This window comes from Camelus bactrianus, chromosome 1, assembly GCF_048773025.1.
Source record: "Camelus bactrianus isolate YW-2024 breed Bactrian camel chromosome 1, ASM4877302v1, whole genome shotgun sequence".
NCBI lineage: Eukaryota > Metazoa > Chordata > Mammalia > Artiodactyla > Camelidae > Camelus > Camelus bactrianus.
The window spans coordinates 76,787,706-76,802,912 of NC_133539.1; the positions used below are offsets into that span (position 1 = coordinate 76,787,706).

The following is a 15,207-nucleotide window of genomic DNA, read 5'->3' on the forward strand; positions in this document are numbered from 1 at the left end:
TTTAAACAGTAAATCAGGAAGCTATAGAAACTGATTAAAGCTCATAGAATTTGGTGGGAAATTGTAGATGAATCAGCCTGAAATAAAAAGTACTAAAAATTGACTAGAACCAGGATAAGTGAATGAGATAAGTTATCTGAGAAAATATTGCTAGGAAATGATTTATATTAAAGATGGACTTGTCGGTATGTTGATAAGAGAAGGATTTCCTCTGCCTAAACTGTCTTTTTGAATTCTTACTGTGGGACAGAAAATGACCTCACTTTCTCCAGCCTCCCTTTCCTCGTTCTTTTCCCTCTCTCTCTTCCCTACCCCTCCTCCTCTCAGCAGTTAACGGGGAATGTTGGGAAGAATAAGGATTTTTGTTTTGGCTTTACCTAGCACAAAGGATGACGTATTTCTTCACTAATTTATGGAATACTTACTGGGTTCTCTGTGGTACTTGGGTGGCTCATTAGCCATCGTTAAATCTGCTGTTTCCTCTGGAGCACTGTAGAATTTCACGTAAGCAGCTCCATGGTAAATCATTTTAGGCATTTGGAGTATCTGGCTTTTGTTTGAAGTTCACATCTAAAACCTGTGTGTTTTTCTTCGTTATTGGAGTCTTAGCTGTTTCTGGCACATTTCCTATGAGAAATCAGTTGCATGGGCCTGTTGGGTGTCAAGATGATAAGTGCGATGCCACTGGCTCTCCCTTCTAAGGGCCTGTCCTCAAGTGACTTTAAACCTGCACGTAGCCCGCGTGTTGTTTTGTTTTGTTTGGGGAGCAGCTCATAGATTGTATTTTAAATCAGATTATGTGAAACACATTTGCCAGTTTTGTTGAAAGTCCCTGAAATCATTTTTAAGTCATGATCCCAGAAATATATGTCTGTTTATGTTAGTGTTAATTCTATCTGTGTGTTAATGTGAAAGATGAAGGGCGAGATTACACAAATTCGATTACAGTCTGGCTGAGCACACCAAAGCCATTTCTACACATTCGTAAGGTGCTAGTAAATTTATAGATAAATTGGTTCAAAATGGTGGTTTTCCCATGAACATGAGAAACACCTTAGTGTTCAGGGTTAAACCTGTGCAGTGTAGTATCTCTCTCTCTCTCTCTTTTTTTTCCTCTGAAAATTCAGTAAAGGAATGCTTTGTGGGAACAGTTACCTCTACTACCCCTCCTCCCTCAGCTTTGTTTTTCATATAATAACCATGAGGGGTTCTTAATATTTTTTTCCCTCTTCACTTGCCTAGGTACAAGTTATTTTAACTCTAGTTGCACCTAAAGTCACCATGATTTACAGCTTTCCTATATAAATATTTCACAGTACTTTCTGTAATTATCTCTTTGCATTGATAGAACCTAGATGTATATTGTTATTTTAACTTTTTATTGTGAAAAACTTTAAACAACATGCTAAGGTAGAGAGAATGGCATAATGAACTCATTGAGCTGCAATCATCACCAATTTTGTTTCATTTAACCACTTTGTCCCCATATTATTGTGCTCCCCCCAGTTATTCTGGAGACAATAAATATATCACATGAGTACATTCATAAATATTTCAGTATGTAACTTTAGAAGATATGGATTATTTTAAAATATGTACAGTAATACCATTATCACACTTTAAATACTTCTTTATTTGAAAAGGAATTTAAATAAACTAAAAATTACAGTAGGAATACATTACGTAAAATTTACCATCTTAACCATTTTAAAATGTGCGGTGAGTACACTAGAGTGTAGTACTAAATATGTTTATGTTTTTGTACAGCAGATCTTTAGAACTTTTTAATCTTGCAAAACTGAAGCTATACTCCTTTGAACGAAAATCTCCCATTTCTCCCTCTCCTCAGTCACTGGAAATGACGACTTTTTGTTTTCATGAGTTCGGCTTCTTTAGATGACTTATATAAGGGCAGTCATACATTATCTGTCTTTTGTGATTGGCTTATTTCACTTAGAGTAATGTTCTCTAGGTTCATCTGTGTTGTAGCTTATGATAGGATTTTCTACTTTTTAAAGGCTGAATAGTTTTCCATTGTATATGTATATACCATAACTTCTTTATTCATTTATCAGTGAACTTTTGGGTTGCTGCCATCTTTGGCTATTATGAATAACGCTGCAATAAACACGGGTGTGCCTATACCTCTTCGAAATCCTGCTTTCAGTTCTTTTGAATAAATAACCAGAAGTGAGATTACTGGGTCATACGATAGTTCTAGTTGTACTTTGTCGAGGAATCTCTGTACCGTTTCCTTTGCAGGGCTGCATCATTTTACATTCCCAGCAGTGGTGCACAGACAGGGTTCTGATTTATCTACATTCTTGCCAATAGTTGTTATTTTCTGTGAGGGTTTTTGACTGTGTGTGTGTGTGGTGGTGGTGGTGTGAGGTGTTTGGTTTGGCTTTGGGGTTTTTTGTTTTGTTTTTTGTATAGTGGGCCTTCTAATAATGGATATGAGGTAATGACAGTAATTTCTTAATATTACCATATGTCCATTTAGTTTGAGGTTTTACAAGTTGACAACAAAATCCATACATTACAATTGGTTGCTATGTTCAAGCTTATGCTTTTACTTCTTTATTATATTTTTCCCCTTTAATTTGTCTTGTAAGGCTTCTTCATTCTATATTAATTGCATCCTTATTGTAAAATGCCTCTCTTTCCCTTGAATTTTTTGTTAACTGATGGTTAGATTTAAAAGCTTATCTGATCCAGATTTTTTGCATTATTTTATGGGGGGTGGTTAGAGTGGCAGAATATTTTGTAGGTGGTGCTAAGTAATTCCATGAAGGGGCATATAATATATGCTTGTCTCTGTTTGTGATATTAGGTGACCATTAATAATGATTTGGCTAGGTCATCTTTCGTAACTTACTATCTGTAATATTTCTATAAAGAGAAACTTCCCTCACCAGGTACTTGGTTACTCTTTGGCACAATTTGCACAGGAAAGACATACCAAATTCTTGATTCTTTCCTTTATTTACCAGTAATACAGATTTTTCTACCAGTGGTATAGAATCAGGTCCATTTGTTCATTTTTAATATATAGGATTAAAATATCTTGATTTAATCTTGTTTTATAATTATATATAAAACTGATATTACTTCAAAGCAGTATATATTCTTCATTTCTTCTTTTATAGGTAACCAAGTTTAACTAGATTGCTATTTTAAAAAATACAAGCAAACCTATGTATATACAATAAATACTGAACATTTTGAAGGTCACCTTATAGTAGTGGATGGTGCTGGTTCTCATTCTTTTTAATAGCTGCATAGTAGTCCATTACATAGATGTAGCATAGCTGTTTCAAGAATGGAAGTTTTAGATGTCAGCATAAATACACATGCAATTTTGAGGCAGTTTGCCAAAATTCTCTTCTGTGGGCATTATGTCATGTTATATTTCTTCCAGCGATGTCTGAAGGTACCTGTTTTCCCACTTGGCAAACAGTGTATATCAGAACTTTTGGGATATATATATATTTAATCTGATAGGTGAGAACTGGTATCTCGCTATAGTTCTCATTTGTATCTTTTTCTGTGCCTATCAGCTTTGTTGACCAGTCCTTTTACGCCTCCTGTTTTCTCTTGTTCTAATTCTACAGTTGTCCCACAACTTCTAAATTTAACAAGATTTTCCTACTAAGGATAGAACTATGCTGACCAGTTGTCTCAGGCTTGATTCCCATGGAATCAGACCCTTGATTATAATATTTTTATTTGAAAGGTGAGCCTAGGAAGTTCCTGTGGGGAAATAAGAAAAGGAAAATAAGGAGGCCAGTATAGGATGCCTTAAAGAGTAGGTGACTGTTTAGACAGTTGGGACTCATATCATGTGGGGACTTTCGGGAGCCAGTACAGAGCATGCCTCTCGGTTGTTCCACTCCAGGGGCAAGAAAGCTGGGGTAATTTGTCCACTAACTCCATTCCTTATGGGTGGAGATACGCTTTAGGAAGGGCAAGACATCAGCTCCTTAATACTACTGCCCTAACTGTGGCCAGAGATGACCCTGTTGCAGTAAGAAGTGGCCTAATTCTTAAGGAAAATTGAGACATCAGAGGATGTGAGCTGGGCATTGCCAGCCTCTGTTGCATCGATGAATATTCTGGTTTACTGACAACTACATTTCTTAGTGTAAATTAGTAAATCATTGTTCTCATTCATAAATTGATTTTGTTAACATCTGTTATCCTAGAACTTGATTATCCCAAGAGAACTGATAAAAGAAAATTATGGCTTGCTAGACTAAGAATAAGACCCTAGAGCTGTAACCCTACCAAAAGGTAGCTCCCAAGAAGCAGTGTTGGTGTATATTGAGGAGGAGTGATCTGCTCCCTTTTGCTCTCCACTTCTCAAGCATGTCTTGTATAAATTAATTTGTCCTGTTCACTGTAGAAAAGTTCATTGTCATTATTTATCATCTGTCTTTCACTATCCTGTGAGTTTTGAAGTGGTATTACTAAATGGGAAGAATAAATGGCATAGCCATATAGATAGAATTGTGTAAAGTATTTATTTTGGTTGAGAATTTATGCCTCTGGAGAACTAATTTTCAACTCAATAGTAAGAGGGTTAACATTGAAAAACTCTCTTAGTCCTTAGGATTTTTTTCCTTTAATGGATGGAGCTGAAAATAGCTACAGGCTGAATTTCTTCCAAAGGGGTCTATGCCTTTGCATATGTCTGAGCAAGTATCTCTTTGAAAATGTATGATTTATCTTCTGTTATAAACAAAACACTTGATAAACTCAAGAGCAGAGTACATACACAGTGGAGCTGCATTTAACTGAATGCATGTATCTTTACCATTGGATGTTTGTTATGGAATGTTAGGCTGATATAACTGTCTAAAATGGAATCTGACTGATTGTGGTATCATTTTGAAGGCAAATCAAGTTTGGATTCTTATATAGGTTTAATCTTTAGGTTAAATGTAATAGTAGAACTTGTTATGGTGAGTTGCTGTTACTATATAAAAATTGATCTTCATGCTTCAAATAATTTTGTAGTCTGTTTTACAAGTTCTTAGTATAGGCGCCATGCAACCAGAAGTAAAACATAGCTCTCTTTTTGTCTCAAGGAACCCTGAATGGAGTGAGAACAGGGGCTTATACCCCCACATAAGAAGGGTATAATGTTAAAACAAAATGTGTCCTGTCATTGATTATTATCTGGCTTTATTTTTAAGTTTCTCCAACTTCTCAAACTGTCCATATTATGTTAAACTCAGTCTTAATAGGTTCTGACATGTTTAGGTTTGGGCTACCTGGTCTAATATTAGCCATATAGCCAAATATGAAAATTGAAACCATTGTGTATTTCATGTGTGTATTGAAGCCATTTGGAGTCTCTTCCCCCCCACCCCTTTTTTCCTTCCTTTCTTTCATCGATCCATCATCTTTCTAGTGGATAATAATGCTTTTTTTTAACTCAGTTTTTAATTTTTTGCTCCAAAGAGAAACAAACATACTGAAGGTTGGTATGTAAAAGACAGGAATTTCCAGATTTAACAGATACTGTTCCTTCATGTTCTTTTCTGTAAGCCAGTTAATTTTAGTCGTATCTTTTGATTTTTCTCCTGATTCATTGGAACAGAGTTCCTTCATAATGCGTATTTTTTTCTCCCACTCTGTGATTACTGTTTTCCTCTTGTACAGAGAATTCTTTTAAGTAAAGATGCTGATTTTCTTCCTTCAACATATACTCTTTCTATGTAAAGAAGCATCTGACATTCATTTCCAGTCAAATGTTTGATGGGGTCATTATTAGTCCATTTTAATCTGATATTTTAAAAAAATGATTTAGAGCATAAGGGTTTGTGAGTTTAGATTACATAGAAATATTTTAAATGTGTAGGAGATACCAAAAGACATTTTGACTAGTTTTTAATGATTTTTGATAAATGGAAAAGTAAGTAAAATCAGACCAAAAATGAAAAAATGATTGAATGTTCTGAAATAGAGAGTAGGTATCTTATTTAAATGTCTCTGTCACTCTGTGAGGCTGTTAATATCTCTGTTTTATAGATGAGGAGCCATCATTCCTGTTTATAATCACCTAGATAATATATTGTAGTGTCTGAAGTCTGAACCAAGGCTTGTTTCCACAGTTCTGTTCCGTCTTCTGAGACTGTGTCTGTACTGCTAATGTGGGAAAGATAGGAACTGTGGCATGATGGAACTGGGGTCGGAGCCTGGGTTCTCACAGGGAGCAGCAGTTCTTGCCCTTTATTTTACATGAGGAAAAACGAAGGAATAGAATTGTTATAGAGTCCATTAAGAAACAAAAAGAAATTATATCCATTAAAAAATATCTAGAGGTTGTGGTATGATAAATTTACTTAAGCTTTTTGCTGTTTTCACTCAAAGGAGGGATTTTATATTTTGGCTAAAATTTTGGAATCTAAATAAGTCACAGCAAATCATCTGAATTGAACATTGTTTGCTTTATAAAGTCCTTTAATATATTCCTTACACACTTTCTCCCCCTAATTGTGGATAGGATAGAATAGACAGTGGCTTTTTATAAAAGTAAATACTTGTTAATAATGCATTTATTTTGAAATAATACGTAAGTCTAGCTTTTTTTCCCCTCTTTCATTGTAGTTTTTACCTGTCGTAGAGGTGGAAATTTATTTGAAATTCAGACTTTCTCTGATTCGTCCTTCTGCCTGTAGCAGGGCAGGTCTCCTAACTGTCACCACCGTCACTGGCGTACAGTTTCGTGTGTACATCTATGAAAGGCAGATAGTTCATACCCTGGGCCTTTTCGTTATTGCCTTGCCATTGCCTCCCCTTACCTTGCCTTCCTCCTCCCTCCTCTATACCTGCAGTGGGTAGTGTTGTGGCCACTAATGATATGTAGCTGTTGAGCACCTGAAATATGAGTAGTTATAACTGAAATGTGCTATATATATATAAAATGCATGGTGGATTTTAAAGACAACTTAAAAAAGTAAAATCTCAATTTTATACCGATTTCAAGGAATGATAATATTTAGATATATTGAGTTAAATAAAAATACATTATTAGAATCAATTGCCCCCTTTTTAAATTTGTCATGTGGCTACTAGAAAATCAAAATTAACTACTTGACTAGCATTGGCACTGTGGCTTGCATTGCATTTCTGTTGGCAGTATTGTTCTATACCTTGCTGGTCACAGCTCCCTGACCTAAAGATTCTCCCTGACTGCCAGAAACAAGTAATTAGAGCAGTGAAGAACTTTGATCTGGGGAAACTGGAATGACCCTCGGAGAGTTCCTAAAATTAGATCATGGAACTATATTACAAAGCTGAATAGTTGCCATTATTCATTGTTCACATGAGGACCTAAGGCCTAGAGAAGTGGTGCCACATCACCTACTTTGTCAGAGTTCAGCTCCAGACCTCCTCACTTAACAGTCCAGCATTCTTTTACATTCTGTGTCATCCAGATTGTATGGAATTTCAGTATTCTTCAGGGGTGAGTCATGAGTGCTTTCATAGTACCTTAGGAAGAGATAGAAAAAAGAATTCAAACATCTTGGCTAGAGATCTCTAAGGTTTTTTTTTTTAACGCCCATTACAGTTAAGCGCTAAAGATACCAACTGTCAGGAAAACTTTCTTTTATTAACATTAGATTTTTACTCTCATCGATTGATGTTAATCACTTATTTAGGAAGATCATTTATTCAGTATATACTCTTCTTTGTCTACACTTTGTTGTCAAATCATTTTTTCCCTAGATTTTTCATTCATAAGGTTTTTATACTTTCTACTTCTGAGAACTTCTGTCTTTCCTGTCATTTCAAGTGTGTACCTTTACGTCATGGAGGATGGATGAAATAGCTGCTTTAACATCTTTGTTTGATAATTCTCACATCTGGGTTACGTTGAGATTGGCATCTGTTATTGTCTTTTTCTTTGAGAATTATTCAAGATTTTCTTGATTCTCTATATGCTGAGTAATTTTTTATTGTATCCTCTCAGGAGAATGTTGATTTTTTTTTAATTAAAAAATTTTTATTGTATTTAGTTAAAGCAGGCAGTTAGCGTGGTTAGACTCTGAATGAAAGTTCTGTCTCTCTGTGGCATGGGCAGTGGTTCCACTGTGAGTTCAGTGTTGAGAGCCTTTGCTCTGCTGCTCTGGGTCTGCTCATGCGCAGCCCCAAGGTTAGCGTGGGGCCCTGACAGTGACTCACATCTTCAGTTCTCAGAACCTTTGCCTGTTTGGGTGTGTGCTGCATACACATCTTGGGATCAGCTTGGGACTTGTATTGGTTCATACACAGCATTATAGGATCCAGCTCCCAGCGGCCTACTTTTCCTGGTTTAATTTGGTACATTTGATTAAAAGGGACTGGCTCAGTCAAGCTCTTGAGGGAAAAAAAAAAACTTGAAAAAGGAGGTATGTCAATTACAGTCTTGAATATGTATGTTCTTAAGAATAGGTGGCAGTTATGATTCAAAAAATGGAATAGTGGCTCCTGTTGGGTGAATCTTCCCACAAATAGTGACTATAGTTTCTGGACGGCACGTGAAAACACTTATGAGGACACTGTAGAGCAAACAAAAACAAGTAGAAACTGGACTGGAGTGGTTTCTTAAAAAAGGGAATGGCCTTGGGTGTTTGGTGTTTTGCCTGAGGGCAGGCTCCTGTTGGCTTGTTCGCAATCTTAACTGGTTTGAGGAATCTGAGGACAGAGTTTAGAACTCCAACAGCCGCCATAGAGTAAGGAAGTCCAGCAGGAGAAAGAGGGAGGAAATCTCAGAAAGGAAAGAACCACAGAAGTAGAGTACCAAACTCTGTGTAGGAACTCTGCCAAATGTGGGGGCTGACCCTAAACTGGAAACAGTTCAGAATAGATGGACAAACTGTGCTGCATTTGTGTAACAAAATACTACTGAGCAATAGAAAGGAGCTAGCAATTGGTACCTGAAGCAGTTTGAATACCTGAAACATTATGCTGAGTGAATGTAGCCTTACATAAAACAGGACAAAATGTATAATCCCATTAATAAGATTACTAAAAAGGGGCACATTTTTATCTATTGTGTATTGCGGTGGGGGAGGAAGAACTAGTTACTGTTGAGGGGAAAAGTAATTGACAGGGTTTAGAAATGGATGCGTGCGTGGGTGTTGGGAAAGGCATTAAGTGGGAAGGGGCATGTGGGAACTTTCTAGGGTGATGGTAACATCCTGTGTCCTGTTAGGGATTTGGGTTACTTGAATATAAGCATCGGTCAAAACTCATTGAATGGTACACCTTGTAAGTTTTCCTTGTATTTTGTGTAAATTTTTTCTTTAAAAGAAAAACCACATACTAAAAACCACATATTATAGTTAATGATAGGCAATCTGAAGTAGATATGGGGGAAGTATACTGATGTCTGTAACTTCTTTTGAAAACTTGAAAAATGAAGGTTAATTAATAGATGTGGTAAAACAAATAGAAGTATTAATTTTAAAGTCTTGGTGGCAGCTATGTGAATATTCTTTAAAATTCTTTCAATTTTTCTGAATGTTTGAAATTTTTATAATAAAACATTATAAAAAATTCTAATAGCAGTATTTCTCTAAACCAGTTTCCTGCTGTTAATATGTTGTTTTTAGTGGCTTTCATAAAAATTGATATTTCTTTAAATTTGAAAATAGTTTAAAGGGTTTATCAGTGATGTTTTTCTCCCTGTGCCACTGAGCTCTGAACTGTTTAGGATGCAGAAAGATACAGAAATACAAATAAGCAATAAAAGTGGGAAGACCAAAAAGATTAGATTACTTCAAAGTGATATAGCAAAGCCTCACTAAGATGATTTATACTACATAAATTCTGAGGGAGTGGATACATAATTAGGGCATGCTCAGAGTCAAGTATGATTAGTGAGAGATGGAACCCCTGGGGTTGCTTATTTTGAACAAGTTTTGAAAATGCTACTAGAGAAAATTATTAGATTCTCTTTCCATTCTTTTAATCGACCAGTTGTCATTTATGAAATATGGTTTAGGACACATTTTTTAGTGTGTTGCATTCCTCTTTCAAAAGAGGATTTTTATGCTAAAATGTTACCGAGATTGAATGATTAGCATTTGTTTTTAAAAATAATCTGTATTTTAGGAATATGGTAATGACATGTTAATGAGTTTAATAGATTAAAAGGCAAATGATAATTTCAGAATTTTGTAGTTTTATAGTTTTGAAAGACAAGTGTAGTACTATTAAAGTATTAAAATGTATTTATAAAATATCAAATATTAAGTATAGCCATTCTCAGCTACTAATTCATTTTTTATCCTCAGTTTACTCTTAGGAAATATATTTTGATAGGCTGAATTGTGTAGTATATATTTTTTATATATGTATATCAGAATAAGTTGTAAGGGTAAAGATGAGAGAAAAATGAAATATTAAATTATAAATTGTAATTATGAAATGACATTTTTAATAATTAATTTGATCATCTCAGTTTCTTTTCATTGTCAGTTTTTCTTCTCCAATCCTGAAATGAAAACTTTCAACAAAATAAGCAATTAAATGTATTTTAGAAAGTAAAAAATTAATATAAAATTAATTGATACTATAATAACTTGTTATTTTCTGGTGACCCCAAAATAGTCAGATTTGGACTTACTTTTTTTTTTGTCTTTTTACCTTTCTAGTTGTATTGCAATAATAAAAAGAATGACCATTTCTGTGATTACTTTCTCAAAGCAAATGTGCTGCTATGTGGTATGCAGCTCTAGCCATTTGTATTATTGTAAGATTTCTGTATTACTGATATCTAAATGAAGCATTTTGGTCTTTGAGAAAATCAGCTGTTCACTAATTTTTATAAGTGGTAGAAAGAATTACAAATGTGTTTATGTTCTACAGATAGAAATTTAGTTGGGAACAATCCAGTGGGCTTCTGGGGACATACCAAATAGTTATTTAAACATTAAATTCTCCTTTAACTACTGATCTTGGTACCAGAGCCTTCCTAAAGGAGAAGACTAGTTTACCCAATGCAGTAGTTTAGTCATTCAGTTCTGAATTTTTGAGGGAGCTGGTTTACATCTGTATGATATTGGCTAAAAACAATACTGCTTACAGTATCTTAACATTAGTAATAGTATTTTTATTAGTAAATGAGCTTAACGTTAATTTGTGTCTCTGAAAAAGTCATGAGGGAAGTAAGGTAGTTGGAGAAAATTGCTGAAAACAGCTCATGCTCAAAATAGTGCCCTAAAATATGCTTTGCATTTCCATCCTGATTTCTGTTGTTGCCATTAAAGTGTAAGGTTATTTTAATCAGCTCATTAGGATTGTAAATCAAAATACCCAGATTAAAATGGGAAATACATTTAATGTGAAGGAAAATTTAGTTTCACAGATTTTTCTGTCTGAGAGATACATGGATATCACAGCCATTTTAAGAATAGACAAGAACAAATTTCATTACCATCAAAACTGCTTTATTTTTGCCTTTGTTATTACCAACCAGAGAGAAATTTTATTAGTGATTCTAAATAACATATCAGGTACCATATTGCCAAGGTGAAATGTTCAAATGAATAATTAACGGAATTGTGTATGCCAAGTTATTTTATAGTAGCTAGGTAATTTGCATAAACTTTAAAAACAAGTTTTTTTCCATTGAGTGTTTCATTGTATCTTTACATCCTTAAAAAGATATAGATTACATCCTTTTAAATGGTAGATTTTTGATAGATTCTTTTATAGATTTGTAGAGACTTGTTTATTTTGATAGATTGTAGAGGTAGGCTTATTGTTTCTCATATCCCTAGATTTTTAAAAGTCTGCCAGGTGAGAACAACAGCATCACCATAAACAAAAAATAAATTAATACGAAGTGTAACATCAGCTGATCTATGAACTTAAAGCGTAAAATTCAGTTTATTGGACCCTGGAGGATTAGCTAGGACCAAACAATTATTTGCCTATATTTAGGAAATTACAGTTAGAAAACCACCAGTTTTTGAGGCATCAGAACCTTTTTGTTATTTGTTACTGATAGAAGCTTGATTTCTTTCAATATAGAAAACTTGAACACAAAGATGTTCTTCTTTTTTATATTTTTGTGTGTCACTGAAGGGGGTAGGGGAGTCATTTATTTCAGTTAGCCTTGTTGTCAGAATAAGTCAAGTTCTATTTTGAGAGCTAACCAGAAAAAAAAGTATTATGCATAGGGAAAATATGTTCATTAACAAAGAAGGATATCACAGGCATAATTATTGTTTTATTGCATATTAACATGAAATAATTGTTTAATCATTTTTCTTATCATTTTCCTCTTTATTCAGTTAGTTAATCGGGAACAGTTATGAGGCACTTTATCAACTGAAGTAATTACTAGCCTAAAGGTTTTCCTGTACTATTTTCTAGATTTATTTGGGCTGGCTGGCTGGCCAAACAAAGGTGAATAGGTTCTTTTAGGTCATAATTTGGTCACTCCTTACCAGTCTAGTTTAGATAATAATGGTGCTTACTAAGGCTGGTATATCATAAAAACCTTCCTAGTAGTCAGAAGTTGTAAAGTAATTGCTTTTTGCAGTTCAGAATTTGTGAAAATTGTTTTCATCCCTGTTCCACCTGCTGTTTGCAGTGTTAACAGTTAAGCTGCACTGTTAAAAAAAATCCTACATTTTATTGCTTCTTCCTAAATTCATGTTTAGAATCCCTCAATGTTGAAGCTAGAGGAGCCCTTTGAGATTATCTAATTCAGCACCCTCATTTTACAGATGAGGAAACTAAGGCCTTGGGCTAGAACAGAGGTCTCCTGACTCAGTCCAGGACTCTTTCTAGTACATCCTGCTGCCTGATGTTTGTTATGGAACTCGGCAACATCACATACAGGGTGAGCTTTTTTTTTTTCTTTTTTCTTTTTTAGATGAACACAGAAAGTGGTTTGCTACTCCCATCAGCTGCTGTTCATCACTCCTAATACTCATTTTCCTTTTTAACCCATACCTGTTTTAATCCATAATATAGCCCAATAACTTGAGACTTTTTTAATTTTGTTGCTGCTACTTCTTGGCATTTGACCATTATTTTTAAGAGTTAAAATCTTAGTAACAGGTTTCTTATCAGTAATCACTGTCACCTTACCAGGCACTATAGCAACAAAAGATTAAAATTCATAACAGGGATGATTTATGGCATCTTAAATGTAGATTTTAAAAGTGAATTACAACTAGATATGTATAAGAGTGTTGAATGAGATCTAAGAGCAGATGTGATACCAGATATGAGAGCAATTTTTTTGTGAAATAACAAAATGCCAAGAAATATTAGCCAGCAGTATGACATGATTGCAATAAAATGCCTTATCCTGTGCACCCATGGATTTAAACACATTTGTGCTTTAGATTATTGAGTTATTTTTTGCATCGATGCTCAAATTGTCCCATTTTTGGCTAGTGAGAACGTCTTAAAGTTGATTCCTATGTCTTTTAGATAAAACCTTAGTAGTTTTAGGTAGCTATCTTGTTTTCTGGTTTGACAAGATATAGGCTTTTGTGGTTTCCAAGGGTGACTCAAGGACTTTCAAGTTCTTTTAGTAAATTCATGATTTACAGGTTTCTGTAGGACTAGTGTCATTTCCACTAAAAAAATTTTTTATAAACATTGTTCATCATTAATTTTGCTTTTTGTAAAAGAGGAAAAAAATCTTTCAGCAAAGAAAATTAACGTGCTTCTCCTGTATATTTTTAAAAAATCTGTTGTTTCATGTCACTGAAATAATCATGATGCCATTTTTAGAATTTTAGGGTAAACTGAAGCACTAATGCTCAACTGTGAATGGTGAATAAATTTATTGGATTTGACAGGAGACCACCATCACAGTCACAGCTTACATCACTTATGTATATATTATATATGTGTGTGTTTGAAATTCTTTGGCTGTTTAGCAGTTTATCATCCATTTTATAGGGTCCCTACTCACCTGCCAGTTAACTAATTGTGTTTCAGGTGAACTAAGTCAGAGATATAGAAATATTACCTGACAGTAGTTTTCTTGAAAAGATATCTGTGGGGAAACAGGTTATAGATGTTTCATTTGACCAAGGGATACTATATAAATTGTACTTTGATTATGTTTCTTATGCATGAGAACTGTATTTTATGACTTAAGAAGGTTATAAATATGTATATATTTGAATAGCTGGTACGTGTTGGGCACTCAGATATGAAGTACAGGCTGCTTTTTAAGTGCTTATAATTAGATAGTGTTTGGAAAAAAACAAATATGCTCAATAAAAGGTGATGAAATAAATTTTAAGTGTTACTACTTAAAATATAAATTGGTTTTCCATGCTTTCCTATCTATCTGTGAAGTTTGTTGATTAGATTTTACTTCTGTTTTTTAGAATGAGAAACTGGGGTGCAGGGAAGTTAAATGATTTCATTTAATGTCTTACTGTTAAAAAGAGTAGCATTTGAAAGAAAATGTCAACACTCTAATTTCTAATCTAATGATCTTTTTACTATTGCTTAGTTTTGGAAAGAGTTTTTAAAAAAACCGCTATATTTTGGGGTACAGGAGGACAGGAGAAAGCATCAACTTTGGTATTTAAATAGGCTTCATAAGGAGATGACATTTGAAAAAGGTAGAAGAATTTCAACACTTGTTGAAACAAAGAACTAAAAAGCAGGAATGTGAGAATTTGGAGATGTTAGAATGATCCAAATATATTCACCTGAGGGAGAGTAGATTCAAGGAAGATGCTGTACAGTTAAATGAATACTTTGATACCATAGAATAGAGAAGGAGAGCTTAAATCCCTAGCTAAACAGTTTAGAGGGACTGTGGAAGCTAACAGGTAGTGATGAGTATGTATGGCATAGTCAGGGTTGTATTTTATGCCTGGGTATCCGAAGATAATTTGAAGAGACCTGGGAGACAAGGAGGCTGTTGTAGTAATACAGATAATAGATATTGCAAAAAGGAAGGCATGGCTGAAAATCGTATTGTATAGCTAATAGAAGATAGAATTTAAAAGATTTTAGGTAAAAGCTGAGATCGGAAGTTAAGTCAAACATGATAATAGTGTTGTGAGTGGTAGAATTGGTGATAGTTCTGGGCAAGAGAAGAACAACATTTGGAAGCATAGGGCATAACTTGCCTTGGACAGTGCTGAGGGATGGTGCCCAACGGGACATAGAGATTTGCACATCAGTCAGCTGGCACTGGAATGTCTGGCGTGGGAAGGATGA

General features: G+C 34.5%; 1 protein-coding gene across 6 annotated transcripts in view; it reads left to right on the forward strand.

Moving 5' to 3' along the window:
• TBL1XR1 (TBL1X/Y related 1) overlaps nucleotides 1-15,207 on the forward strand; it is a 155,744-nt gene that overhangs the window by 77,261 nt on the left and 63,276 nt on the right. For 2 of the 6 annotated variants that reach the window (XM_074367686.1, XM_074367682.1), the window contains one exon: nucleotides 12,732-12,847. The exons of the other annotated variants lie outside the window; for them this stretch is intronic. The gene's annotated coding sequence lies outside the window, so the exon portion shown is untranslated. The remainder of the gene's footprint in view (nucleotides 1-12,731; nucleotides 12,848-15,207) is intronic. 6 annotated transcript variants of the gene reach the window in all.